This window comes from Mauremys mutica, chromosome 9 (assembly GCF_020497125.1).
Source record: "Mauremys mutica isolate MM-2020 ecotype Southern chromosome 9, ASM2049712v1, whole genome shotgun sequence".
Taxonomy (NCBI): domain Eukaryota; kingdom Metazoa; phylum Chordata; order Testudines; family Geoemydidae; genus Mauremys; species Mauremys mutica.
The window spans coordinates 55,455,241-55,469,533 of NC_059080.1; the positions used below are offsets into that span (position 1 = coordinate 55,455,241).

A 14,293-nucleotide genomic window follows, 5' to 3' on the forward strand; every position below is an offset into this window, starting at 1 on the left:
TACACGACCGTCCTTCAGGGTCTGTATCCTCGAGTCTGTTTTCTCTGAGAACAGGCCGTGAGTCTCAAAGGGCAGATCTTGTAGGGTATACTGCACCTCCGGTGGCAAGGTGGAGGACTGCAGCCAGGAGATGCGCTGCATAGTTACTCCAGAGGCCAAGGTTCGGGCCCCTGAGTCCGCCGAATCCAGAGCAGCCTGGATGGAAGAGCGGGAGGCTTTTCTGCCCTCTTCGACCAGAGCCGAAAACTCTTGGCGGGAAGCCGTCGGGATCAGCGCCGAGTATTTCGTGAGGGACACGAAAATGTCAAAGGCGTACCGAGCTAGGAGGGCCAGCTGGTTTGCAATGCGGAGCTGGAGACCCCCCGCCGAATACACCTTGCGGCCCAACAAGTCCATGCGCCTGGCGTCCTTCGACTTCGGTGCTGGGGCTGGCTGTCCGTGCCGCTCACGGTCGTTAACAGACTGGACGACCAGTGAGTCCGGAGCGGGGTGAGTGTACAGATACTCGTATCCCGTGGGGGGGACCGAGTATTTACGTTCAACGCCCCTTGCAGTAGGGGGGACGGACGCCGGCGACTGCCAGATGGTCGTGGCATTTTTCTGAATTGTTTTGATAAACGGCAGGGCCACCCGCATCGGGGCCTCCGCGCCAATGACGTTGGTCACCGGGTCTTCATCTTCCGGGACCTCCGCCACCGGGAGGTCAATGGCCTTTGCCACCCTGTGGAGAAGGTCTTGGTGGGCCCGCAGGTCAATCGGGGGAGGGTCCGCCGTAGCGGCGCCCGCCACCGCCTCATCCGGAGAGGAAGATGAAGATAGAGTCTGTACCACCACCTCTGCCGGAGGCTGCTCAGGGGCTTGGGAGGTTGATGGAGGCACTGGGGGATCCGATGACGGTAAGGTCTCCCCCGGTGGTGTTGGGGGAGGCCTGCTCACCGTGGCCTCTGGTATCCTGCGTTCAGCACCCACTGGGCGCTGGGACAAGGGGAGCCCTTGGGACTCATGGCAGGCCCAGGGGACCCAAAAACCCCACTGTTGGTGTCCAAGGTCCTGGCTCTGGGTGGCAGCCCGGAGATCTGTCCCGCTGCCCGCCTGGGAGGCGACGGATGGCTGACGCGAAGGCCACGGGGGGGCAGAGGCGCTGATGGAGTGCGCCGTGGAAGGAGGCAGCTTGTCCCCGGACGGTGCCGAGGATCGGTGCCGGCCGTCACGGTGCCAGGATGGAGATCTGGACCGTCGACCACTTCGGTACCGGGAGCCTGAGCGTGACCTCGATCGTCGGTGGCGAGAGCGGCTTCGGGAGTCGCGACGTCGAGATCGGTACCGGGAACTGGATCTCCGACGGTACCGTCGGTCCGGTGACCGGGACCGTGAGCGGCGCCGGGAGTGCGACCGGTACCGCGAGACTGAGCGGTACCGGGACTGCGACCGGTGTCGGGACGGGGAGCGGTACCGAGACTGGGATCGGTGCCGGGATCGGGACCAACGTGACGGCGACCGTTGCCTGGATCGGGACCGGGTCCGAGGCTTGGAGCGTCGTCCATCTCTTCCGTCAGGGGTCGGGGGCCGCATCATTGCCGGCTTGCCCAACGATTGAACAGCCCGCACCAGCGGTGCCGGGGGCCGGAGGCTCGGTGCCTCTACGAGCTGAATAAGCTCTCTCGCCGTCACGAATGTTTCAGGAGTGGACGGGAGATGCAGCTCTACCGCGGTCTGCACCGGGGAGCAGGGAGGTACCGGACTCGACGGCTCTTGAGGTGCCGGAGTCAACGGAACCGTGCACGGCTTGTGCACTACCACAGCCGGTGCCGGAGGTGCCGGAGGTGGCTGGGTAAGCTGTCACGAAGCTGTAGGTTTAGGAGCCGGGTGCGCCGTCTTCCGCTTCCTCTGGGGGGAGAGGGAATGGTGCCAGGACTTCGGTGCCGTCTGCGTCCCTTTAGGAGCGTCGGTACCGGGATGGCTCGGTGCCGCTGGTGCGCTGCGCGCCGAGGACGGTTTTGGCGGCGCCGGGGACGGAGCGGGGGGCTGAAGTGCCGCCTCTGTAAGGAGCTGTTTAAGGCGAGAGTCTCGCTCCTTTCTCGTGCGCGGCTTGAATGCCGTGCAAATCGGGCACTTATCTGTCCTGTGCGATTCCCCAAGGCAGCGCAGGCAGGAGTCGTGCGGGTCGCCGATGGGCATATGCCGCTGGCAAGCCGCACAGGGCTTAAAGCCCGGTGCCTTGGGCATGAGCCCGCACCGGTTGTGGAAGAAGAGGGGCTAACCCCTCTAATTCCCTACTATACTATACTACAACAACTATAACAACTATAACAACTAACTTATTCAACTAACTATATACACTAAAGATATGGAGAAACGCTAGGGCTGTGGAGGTGAGAGAGCACTCCACTGTTCCAACTGGCCGTCATGGGCGGTAAGAAGGAACTGAGAAGCGGACGGGCCGGCTGGGGTATATAACAGGCATCATAGCGGCGCCACTCCAGGGGGCGCCCAGCCGGCCCGCCGGAGTTGCTAGGGTAAAAATGTTCCGGAGAGCCGTGCACGCACGGCGCACACACCTAACTGGAATGCATAGGAGCAATCACTCGAAGAAGAATGTGCAAATTAAGTGCCCAATCAAGAAGCACTTAAGGAACAATGAATCTTGGGAGGCTCAAATCCACATAAGAAGTCTACATGAGAACGTTCAGGTAGCAGGTAAGCAATGGCTGCTGCCTGTAAAAACTGAGTCATGCATGGACATGTAACTTGCCCATGTGACTCCAAAACTCCGTCTTGGAGATGGACTTTGCATAGGAGAGAGGAGGGGGTCTCCACCCACAAGAGAAAGTCTACTTAAACCGCTGAGACACCCCTCCATTTGGTCTTCAGCTGGCTCAAGAGATAGCCTCTCCACCTCCAAGGATACCCCCCCCAAAAAAAACTAAAGCAAAGAACTGAAACTACAGGGGGTGTAAGTAATTGCTGGACCCAGACTAGAAAAAACCTAGTCTGTAAAAAAAAAAAAGGCTTACTAAAATTCCTCTAAGGGTGAGGTTTTTATCTGTACTCATTTTTCTTACTGTATTAAACTCAGACTTGCATGTTTTATTTTATTTTACTTGGTAATTCACTTTGTTCTGTCTGTTACTACTTAAAACCACTTAAATCCTACTTTCTGTATTTAATAAAATCACTTTTACTTATTAATTAACCCAGAGTATGTATTAATACCTGGGGGAGGGGAGGGCAAATAGCTGTGCATATCTCTCTATCAGTGTTATAGAGAGCAAACAATTTATAAGTTTACCCTGTATAAGCTTTATACGGGGTAAAACAAACTTATTTGGCATTTGAACCCCATTGAAAGTTGGGCATCTGAGTGTTAAAAACAAAACCACTTCTTAAGTGGTTTCAGTTAAGTCTGTAGCTTTGGGGCAAGTGGTTCAAACCCTAGGTCTGTGTTGAAGCAAACTGGCATGTCTGGCTCAACAAAACAGGGTGCTAAAGTCCCAAGTAGGCAGGAAAAGCAGGGGCAGAAGTAGTCTTGGCACATCAGTTGGCATTTCCCAAGAGGGTTTCTGTAATCCAACCTGTCACAAGGGTCACTTAACAAAACAAAAGACTATCTATGAAGCCTAATCAGCTCTGCCTTTAAACAGTGGAGAGGGACAGGTCCCCACCCTCTCTCTTCATGCCCTCAATCAGCACAGGCTAAGTACAGTTCTACTGCCCTTTACTCATAGAATAAGAACAACATTTAATTTTTCCCCCCCCTCCCACATTCAAGTGATTTGTAACCCAACCACAGCCAAAATCTATCACTTAGGCAACACAACTTTGTTTGCTGGATACCTAGGTAGATGGTGTGAATGTAAATACAATCTGGTCCTGAAGCCTTTCCCCCCAGCAGGGCCGGCTCTAGGCTTTTTGCTGCCCCAAGCAAAAAACATTTTTGGCTGCCCCCACCCCAGCCCTGGGCTGCCCCCTCCTCCCCCCGCACTTCCCTGCTGCCCCAGCCCTGGGTTCTCTCACCCACCCACCCACACCCCCTGCCACCTCCGTGCTGGGCTCCCCCCCAACCTGCACCCTCCTGCTGTCCCAGCCCTAGGTCACTGGTAACTTGCTCCCAGGGCGGGTCATTCAGCAAGAATTTTGGATGTGCACAGAACACAGACACGATTGGTTCCCATATGGTTACAGAACTGCAGTACAGTGGAACAATTTTCAGCTTTTGTGATTGGAGGATATCTGGATGCATATTATAAAACTGTCCTACATAAATGAGGAAAAGTTGAGCTGCCGTTATTATTCTTTTGTTCCACTCTTTGTTTCTATGGGGAATCTGCCAATGCAATATCACTGTCTTCCTTTTAAACAAATAAAACTAAAAAAAACAACAACAAAAAAAGGCAATGGCTGTTGAAAATAGCAATTCCAGTCCTAAAATCCACTGGGAAGCATTTCTTGCTCAATTTTATCCTACTTTTTCTACAACAAGTTTCAGTGGATCAGTATATTTGATTTGGGAGAAATGAAGTAACAGCTGCTCAAATTGAGCTTGAACACTCCTGAATTTTGAGGGTGTTCAAATCTGGAAGGCAGGTGCTAGATTCCCTTTCTGAATATTAGCTAAATCTGAAAAAGGAAAAGTCAATTTCTGCTTCCATGGCTCAGAAGTGGAAATCCTCCTAAGTGCCCAGTACTGTATCTAAAGCCGCTCAGGTCCAGAGCCTCTCCTCCCTTACTTTTCATTTTAAATTCTAGTGGGATCCATGTACCTCCCTTGCTAGGCTTCAGATAGAGAGGGGCACTGTCCATTTAGTCCACCCAATTCCTTCTTTGGGGGCTGCAAGGTGAGGTCACACCAGTATCCCTAATCCAGTCTGGGGAAGTCTTCTGAAGGGGATATCTGGGGCAAAGCTTACTCCTGGGCACACTTGTTCCCCATTCACAGTGCCACCCCTTTCGACTCACAGCAAGCTGCGGCATGGCTCAGCTACCTCACTCCCTACCCCTCCCTTTCCTGTTGATAGCGGCCAAGGGATTGCTGGGAAATGTAGTTCTTTCCCTACTCCAGGGCTGGCTCTATAGGCAGGGAGCTAGGCAAGGAACTACAGCTCCCAGGGTTCTGTGGGTTCTCAGCTCCCATGCTGGATCCCCAGCTGCTCCATGGCTCCGCTTCTGCAGGATTGTGTGAGGGCAGGAAGTGAGTTAAAAAAAAAAAAAAAGGATGGCTGGAATGCCGCCCCCTGCAAATGTGCTGCCTCAAGCACCCGCTTGTTTTGCTGGTGCTTAGAGTCGGCCCTTCCCCCCATCCACAGCTCATCACTAGCTGTCAGGGAGCGCTCATTTAGACTTTGCTTACAAATCATCATTTGAAATTATTAGGTTGGCCAACATCACTGAAATGAGTGCACTGACATTGTTATAAAAACAAAAGCTGTATAAGGAAGCTAGTCTATGTTCATACTTTTCAAATCTATTATTCTTTTTCAGATACACGTGTTTTATCATATACTTTGTATGCTTTTAAAGTATGCATTAATGTTTCAATTTCCATTCAAATGTCCAAACAATCACTAAATTGGCAATACTGCATGTAACTAGTTCACAAAACTGGGGAAGGGAGATGTTAGTGAAATTCAGGGGTGTGTGTAGGTAAATCCCTGGGCAAGAGCTCTCTGTATACCTGCCTGAAGGTACAGACCAGCAACCTGCCTGTCAACGCAGCCACTAGAGGCAAGTAAATCTTCCCCTGCCAAGGGGAACCTACAGATAAACCCCAACTGTGGGGCAACTAAACTAGTCCCCTTACAGCCCCCAACCAATGATATAGCTACTAGGCTCCCTGGCCACTGAGGACCCTATCACAGAGGGTAATATAATTAATGCAAATCAACATGAGTTTATAGAAAATAGAATCTGTCAAACTAACTTGTTATCTTTTTTTATGAGATTACAAGTCTGGTTGATAAAAATAATAGCATTAATGTAGTATACTTAGATGTCTGTAAGGTGTTTGACTTGATACTTCATGACATTTTGATTAAAAAAATAGAACTATATAAAATTAACATGACCGATTAAATAGATTAAAAGCTGACTGATAGTTCTCAAAATGTAATTGTAAAGGGATAATCATCATCAAATGGGAGTGTTTCTAGTGGAGTTCAACAGATCAGTTCTTGGCCCTATGGTATTTAATATTTTTATCAATGACTTGAAAGAAAACAAACTCATCACCGATAAAGTTTGGAGATGATGCAAACACTGGGGGAGTGGTAAATTATAAGGGAGGACAGGTCACTGATACAGAATGATTTGGATCACTTGGTAAGTGGGCATAACAAATGGTATACATTTTAATATGGCTAAATGTAAATGTGTACATCGAGGAACAAAGAATGCAGGCCATACTTACAGGATGGGGGATTCTATCCTGAGAAGCAGTGACTCTGGAAAAGATTTGAGGGTCATAGAGGATAATCAGCTGAACATGAGCTCCCAGTATGATGCTGTGGCCAGAAAGGCTAATGAAATTCTGTGATACATAAACGGGAATCTGGAGTAGGAGTAGGGAAGTTACTTTATCTTTATATTTGGCACTTGTGTGACCACTGCTGGAATACTGTGTCCAGTTCTAGTGCCCACAATTCAAGGAAGATGTTGATAAACTGAAGAGAGTTCAGAGAAGAGCCACAAGAATGATTAAAGGATCAGAAAACATCCTTAGAGCGCTGCAGCAAGGCAGCTGTACCAGTGCCGTTGAAGCACTTAGCGAAGATACTACCTACACCAATGGGAGCGCTTCTCCTGTTGGCGGAGGTATTCCACCTCCTCAGGAGGCGCTGGCTATGTCAACAGGAGAAGCCCTCACATTGACATAGCACTGTCTACACTGGGAGTTAGGTCAGTATAGCTACATTGCCCAGGAGTGTGGATTTTCCACACCCCTGAGCAACATCTTTATACCGACATAAATTGTAGTGTAGAACAAGCCTGACAGATTGAGGAAGCTCAGTCTATTTAGCTTAACAAAGAGATGGTTAATGGATGACTTGATCAGAGTTTATAATTACCTACATCAGAACAAATATTTTATAATGGGCTCTTGAGTCTAGCAGAGAGACTGGAAATAAGGTGTAAATTTTTAACAGTGAGAACAATTATCCATTGGAACAACTTACCAAGGATGGTGGATTCTCCATCACTGGCAATGTTTAAATCAAGATTGGGTGTTTTTCTAAAAGATCTGCTCTAGGAATTAGTGTAGGAAAGCTCTTTGGTCTGTGCTGTACTTGAGGTCAATCTAGATGATCACAATGGTCCCTTCTGGCCTTAGGCCATGTGTACACTAGCACTTATGTCTGCAAAACGTTTGTTGCTCAGGGGTGTGAAAAAACACCCCCGAGTCAGGGCCAGCTCCAGGCACCAGCGAAGGAAGCAGGTGCTTGGGGCGGACAATGAAAAGGGGTGGCACGTCCGGGTCTTCGGCGGCGGGTCCCTCAGTCCCTCTCTTCCTCTTTGAGCTGCTGCTGAAGTGAAAGAGAGGGAGCAAAGGACCCACCGCCGAATTTCCACTGAAGAATGAAGCAGCGCGACTGAGCTGTTGCTGAAGTGCCACCAATCAGCTTTATCTCCCCCCCCCGCCCCACCGCTTTGCCGCTTGGGGCAGCAAAAAAGCTGGAGCCAGCCCTGCCCTGAGTGACGTAAGTTTTGCCGGCATAAGCCCTCGCTTGCACAGCACTATGTTGGCCAGAGACGCTCTCCCGGTGACACAGCTACCACCATTCGTTGAGCTGGTTTTATTATGTCGACGGGAGAGCTCTTTCCCGTCAGCATAACGCGACTACGAGTGATCTTACAGCGGCCCAGCTGTATTGGTACAGTTGTGCTGCTATAAGCTTGTAAGTGTAAATATGGCTTTAGAATGTATGAATCTCTGGTGAGCAGCCCTACCACGTATGACCAGCCGAGATACATGCACAGCTATGGGAAACGAGGGGCCTTGTGCACACTATGTGCTTGGCAATAAGGCTGTGTGTCAGAGGGAGAGTTTGAGGAACTTGGTGTGTTTGTACCTAATAGCCATAACGTAATCTGTGAAAGCCAAATTGTTTTCTTGCTCGAGAAATGAATTGCCAACCACATCTTTACCTAACAGGTTCTCATTTACAAATATGTGAACAACAAAAAGCAGAGCAATATTTGCCTGATTCATAGATTTCAAAACAGTGTGACAATCTGGCACCCAGGACTGAAATTTAAATTGCTGCAACATGAAATTGAAGGGAAAACATTTGGCCTCATTAAATCCATGTACCAATCCATCAAATACAGGATAAAAATAAACAGGAAAAGAGACCTTTAAGCAAGAATGGGGAGTAAGAAAGGAATGTAAGAGCACAGCCTTCTTCAATCTGGCTCACCAGCCCCACTGGAACCATCCCCAGAATCTGAGTCTCCTACAAAATAACTCAGAGATAAAGTGCCTGCTGTGTGCTGATGACTGATCATGCTGTCACCTACACTGGTCTGTGGAGAAATTGACACTTTCTAGAAACCTGCTGCTTAATATGGTCCTCCAGCACAGCTTGGAACAAACATCAGGACATTTCAGGAAAAGCCCAGAAGCAACCAAAACAGAGTAAAATTTTATTACATATTTGGCATCAGAATCCATCCCATACTACATGGGAGTGAAATCTAGGGCCTGACTTCAACCACATGCTATGGCAGCGGTTCTCAAACTGTGGGTCCCGACCCCCTTTGAATGGGGTCACCAGGGCTGGCTTAGACTTGCTGGGGACTGGGGCTGAAGCCCGAGCCCCACTACGCAGGGCTGAAGTCAAAGCCCGAGGGCTTCAGCCCTGGGTGGCAGGACTCAAGTTTCCAGGCCCCCTGCCTGGGGCTGAAGCCCTTGAGTTTCAGCTTTGGCCCTCCTGCCTGGAGCGGTGGGGCTTGGACTTTGGCCCTCCACCCAGGGAAGTGGGGCTTGGACAGGCTCAAACTTTGGTCCCCGCTCTTGGGGTTGTGAAGTAATTTTTGTTGTCAGAAGGGGGTCACAGTGCAATGAAGTTTGAGAACCCCTGCTCTATGGTCACTGGAATAAAACCCCAGCAGAAGCCCTGCTTCTGTAGGTCTGCAAGTCCTCTGTGGCTACTGAGCACCACTGGGCTGGTTTCCCCTGCTCATCAACATAAAGACAAGCACATTCAACTTCTGGTGCCATCTCAATCAAAGTAGCAAATGTTCCAATCTGCACAAAGTAAAAGAGAGTCAAAAACTAAATCCAAATGAAAATATCCATCCCCACACATCATTGCTCCGTGCTCAACAGCTCCAGGCTCCAAACAGCAGAGGAGCTCAAGATGTCAGCCCAGCCCCTGCAACACCAATCTATGAGGCACTGGAAAGAACAGATCAAATCAGCAACAAAGGGGACTGGGACAGTTCCCTGTACAGAACTCTCATGAGCAGAGACCTCGCTGGGGTGACCTTGTGCAAAATGACAGCCAACTTTCGCTCTTAGGTACAGAATTAGTGACCACATGCTGGAGGTGAGACTGGGAAGTCCAAAGCAGAGAGCAGCAACTTTGCAGTCACGGGGACAGAGCAGAGATTGAGAGAGAAACATGTTCTACTCCAATGTCCCAAATACCACCAACTGCACAAAAAATATTTCCTCAGACCATCAGGAATCACCCAGGCTACCTCATCAGTGAGTAAGGAGGAAAAACTGTGCCTGGCCCTGGGAGACAGGAGAGACATGGCACCAAGTGACAGAGTACCCTGGTCCCAGATCAAGACTGGATAGCACTGACAAAAAGACGCAGCTCAGACCACACATGCAGTGTGTGACCTCATCCTGAGGGATCACCCCCCCTATGATGGAACCCCGAATGACTTGTTTTACTTTGGGGCAGCACTTGTCCCACTCACCCAGCCACTAAGGTCTCATTGAACCGACCTGAGCTGGTGTTGGTGTAGAGTGCAATCAGCAGGGGCGTGCAGAGGCCGTAGGTGTGACTGTCTGGGTGTGAAGGAAGGAAAGGCTCCTCGCTTGTCACTTTTTGTTAGTTCTTAACAAAGTGGGGCGGCGAGGGCACAGGGCCCCCTATCCTAATGTGTGTGTGTGGGGGTGAGGATACAGGCCTCCTCATCCTATCTAATGCAGTGGGGGGGAGCACAGGGCTGCCCACATCCTAGCTAACACAGTGTGGGGTGTGAGTGTGTGACAAGGCCTTGGGAAGGCCAGGGGGCATCAGGGCTGGGGGGGCTAGGGGTGGCAGCAAGGACTGGGGACCACAAGAGGAGAGAGGACCAGGACTTCTAGGGGTGGGGGACTCTAGAGAGCAGGAGGGGCTGGGGTACTGGGGCTGAGGGAGCTTGAGGGGGCCCAGGAGGTCCAGGTGCCTGGGCTAGTTGGGGGTGGGGGGACTTTAGGGAGCGGAGGGAGCTGGGCGTACCAGGGCTGGGAGGCCAGGTTACTGGAGGCTCTAGGGGCAGAAGGGATGGGGTACCAGGGCCAAGGTGGCTCTAGGGGGCAGGGGCCAGGCCAGGCATATGGGAGCTGGGGGCTCTAGGGGGTGTGGGTTATCAGTGGGGTCTAGGGGATGGGGTACCAGGGCTGGAGGTACTAGGGGGCAAGGAGCTGGGTCTGGGGGGTTCTAGGGAGCAGGCAGCTGGGTTACCAGAGGGCTGTAGGGGGTGGGGGGACTGGGTCTGGGGGGCTCTAGGAGATGGGGTGGGTTACTAGGGAACCGGGGACCAGGGGGACCTGGGGTGGGGGGCTCAGCTGGGAATACCAGGGAGGAGAGCTCTAGGGGGCAGGGGACCAGGGGTACCTGGTGTGTGGGGGCTCTAGAGGACGGAGGCGCTGGGTCACTAGGGGGTGGGGAGCCAAGCTAGGAATACCAGGAAGGAGGGTAATATGAGGCAGGATTACCAGGGAGCTCTAGGGGGCAGGGGACCGAGCCAGGGGCTGGAGGTGGGTTTCCAGGGGGTTAGGGGGTGGGGCTCTAGGGAGCAGGGGGGACCGGGTTACCAGGGGACTTTAGGGGGCAGGGGGTTAAGCCAGGGATCAGGGCCGCCAGAGGATTCTGGGGACCCGGGGTCTTCGGCGGTGGGGGCCCCCGCTTCGGCGGTAAGTCAGCGGCGGGGGGTCCTTCCTTTCCGGTACCCGCCGCCACAGTGCCCCAAAGACCCACAGCGGGGACCCCCCTCCGCCGACTTACCGCCGAAGCGGGACCCACCGCCAAAGTGCAGCCCCCACTGCGGGTCTTCGGGGCACTTTGGCGGCAGGTCCCGGAACGGAAGGACCCCCCTGCCGCCGAATTACCGCCGAAGACCCGGCTGCACTCCGGCGGTGGGTCCCGCTTCGGCTGTAATTCGGCGGCGGGGGGGTCCTTCTATCCCGGAGAGGAAGGACCCCCCGCCAGCAAAGAAGCTCCGGGGCCCCCAAAGCGAGTGAAGGACCCCGCTCCAGGGGCCCCAAAAACTCTCGTGGGGGCCCCTGCTGGGCCCGGGGCAAATTGCCCCACTTGCCCCCCCCCCCCTCTGGGCGGCCCTGGCAGGGATACCTGGAGGTGGCCTCTAGGGGATGTGAGGCGGGCTCTAGGGGGTTGGGGGCAGGTTACCAGGAGTTTCTAACTTGTAGGTGGCAGGGGATATCTGGGGTTGGGGGCTCTAGGGAGTGAGTTACCAGGGGAGTCGGCAGGGGTACCTCGGGTGGGGGGGCTCCAGGGGGCAGGGTGGCCGGGTTTCCAGGGGACTGGGGGGGGGGGCGGGACTGAGCCAGGGATACCGGGGAAGGAAGCTCTAGGGATGGGAGGGCCGGGTTAACAGAGGACTCTAGGGGGCGGGGGGACCGGGTTACGAGGGGACGGGCGTACCTGGGGTGGGGGTGGGGGGCTCTAGTGGTCGGGGGACCGGGTTACCAGGGGACGGGGGGGGTGCCGAGCCAAGGATACTGGGGAGGGGGGCTTTAGGGGCGGGGCAGGCGGGTTACTAGGGGGCGGGGGGTACCTGAGGTGGGGGGGGGCGTGGGCCGAGCCGGGATACTCGAGGGGAGCTCTAGGGGCGGCCCTACCCCAGGTCCACGGAGCCGAACAAGGGACCCAGCTCCCGCCCCCTCCCTCTCCCCCTTCCCCCGCCGGTACCTGCGGTAGCACAACCCGCGGAGCTTCTGACACCGCGTTTCCCGGCAACGGTCTCCCCGGTGACTGAACCAATGCACAAGTGACTCAGGAGACCCGCCCCTTCCCACAGCCCGTCCCACTCCATGTCCCACCCCCACCAACTTCTACATAACCCCCCCCGTAACACCCCATACACCCCCCCACGCCCCATACACCCCAGCAGCTGTACACCCCACCCCCAATCTCGCCTACATACACTTATTCATCCCACACCACATAACCCCAATCCCACATGCCTCCTGCCCCATACACCCCCACACACCACTGTGTCCAGCTGGGGCCTGTCAGATGTGGTCCCTTTTGGCTTTGGAATCCAATAATTCTGTTGGGCACTGGGCCTCTGCCAGCCAGTGCTGCAATCTGCAGATCCATGGGAACTGCTTGGAGGAGACTTTGGGACCTAAAAGGGCCAGGAAAATGTCCTGTAACCATATAAGCCAGTCCAAGTGGTCTAAGGCAACCTGGTTTTAATGCCAGTGGGAGGAGAGTGGCCATTTTTAAAAAGAGAGGGGGGGGGGAAGAAACCAACAAGAAACCTATCTATTCCTAACATCACAAGCAACCTGAGAGAGAGGAAGTCTGTTATATTCATGTTCTTGGGTTCTATGTTGGCACTAAGACCTACAGCATCAGCAGTCCATAAGACTAGAAGTGGAATTTGGGTGATGGTGTCACTTGTCCACTGCGATTTGAACAGAGATACCCAAACTCAGTTCTAGACTGAATCAGACACAGAGAGTTATTTATTCAGTGAAATCAGCATATGTTTGCAAATTGACCACAGACAGTTTATGATGGAATGGCAATGGAATTCATAGCCACAAGGTGTCACTGAGACCAAGAGCTTAGCAGGATAAAAAAGCATTTAAAATGTACATGGATTAGGAGACCATCCAGATTTACAATTGTAAGCATTAAAAAACAGGCATGAGTTTTGGAAAAGGGCTAAACCACCGCCTCCATCTGCAGAGGGATAGGAAGGAAATTCCCCTATGAACAGATTATCCATAATTGCCCAGTTCAAGCCCAGTTTCTTGCAGTTTCCTCTAAAGGAGTTAGTCCTGCACTGTTAGAAGTAGGGTGCTGGACTACAGAGGCCCCGGGTCTGATGTAATCTGGCAAGTCATATGTGCCTATGTTTTCTCTGAATTTATTATTCATAGCATTTCTGCAAATTGGTAGTTCAGGAGCAACTTACTGTGACTATTCAGTATTTACAATGTCTTTGCTAGACACTAGACCAGGGAGGGCAAACTTTTTGGCCCTAGGGCCATATGGGGTACAGAAATTGTATGGAGGGCCAGGTAGGGAAGGCTGGGGGAGGCTATACCTCCCCAAACAGCAAGGCATGGCCTGGCCCCCGCCCCCTATCCAGCCCCCTGGAACCTCAGCCCCCTCTGCTCCCCACGCCTGACTGCCCCCCAGGACTCCTACATCCTATCCAATCCCCCCTGCTCTCTAGCTCCTGATCATCCCTCTGGGACGCCTGTCCCTGATCCAATCCCCCCTGCTCCCCATCCTCTGACCACCTCCGCCCCTATCCAATCTCCCCTGCTCCCCACCCCTGACTGCCACCCTAGAGTCTCCCTGCCCCCTATCCAACCCTCCCTGCTCTCCTCGCCCCATGTTACCTGTGGGGTGGGGGAAACGGGGGCTCAGTCCTTTCCCTGTGTGTTTCCCCTGCTCGTTTGGCTGCTCTCCCTGGCAGTTGGGCAGGGCTCACTCCCTGTCTGGGCGTGGCTACTGGGGAAAGGGGGCAAGCATGCTGGGTGTGGAGGGGGACCCAGGCTTGCTCTGCCCGTCCCAGGCAGCAGACCCCAGGCCCCTTGACCACCTCCCCGCCTGGCTGGAGCTGCAGCCACACTGCCCAGGCGCTGGGGGAACTGTGACTGCAAGGGAGGCAGAGGAGCAGAAGGGGAGGGGACAGGGGCTAGCCTCCACCCTGCTCACTGTGCTGCCAGGGAGTTGGGCTGGCTCCTCTACAAGCCTGTCCTGACCCCACTCCCTGGCAGGAGCTTGGGGGCCAGAGGGAAGGGTCCTGTGGGCCAGATGTGGTCCACGAGCCATAGTTTGCCCCCCCTCTGCACTAGACACTGGATTTATAGCTTATT

The 14,293-nt window shown here is 53.3% G+C and overlaps 1 protein-coding gene across 1 annotated transcript in view; it reads right to left on the minus strand.

Annotated features, from left to right (window-relative positions):
* Nucleotides 1–12,235, minus strand: part of NME9 (NME/NM23 family member 9) — a 55,307-nt gene extending 43,072 nt beyond the window's left edge. Inside the window, exon 1 of the mRNA XM_045030081.1 lies at nt 12,144–12,235. The gene's annotated coding sequence lies outside the window, so the exon portion shown is untranslated. The remainder of the gene's footprint in view (nt 1–12,143) is intronic.
* Between the last annotated feature and the right edge of the window lie 2,058 nt (nt 12,236–14,293).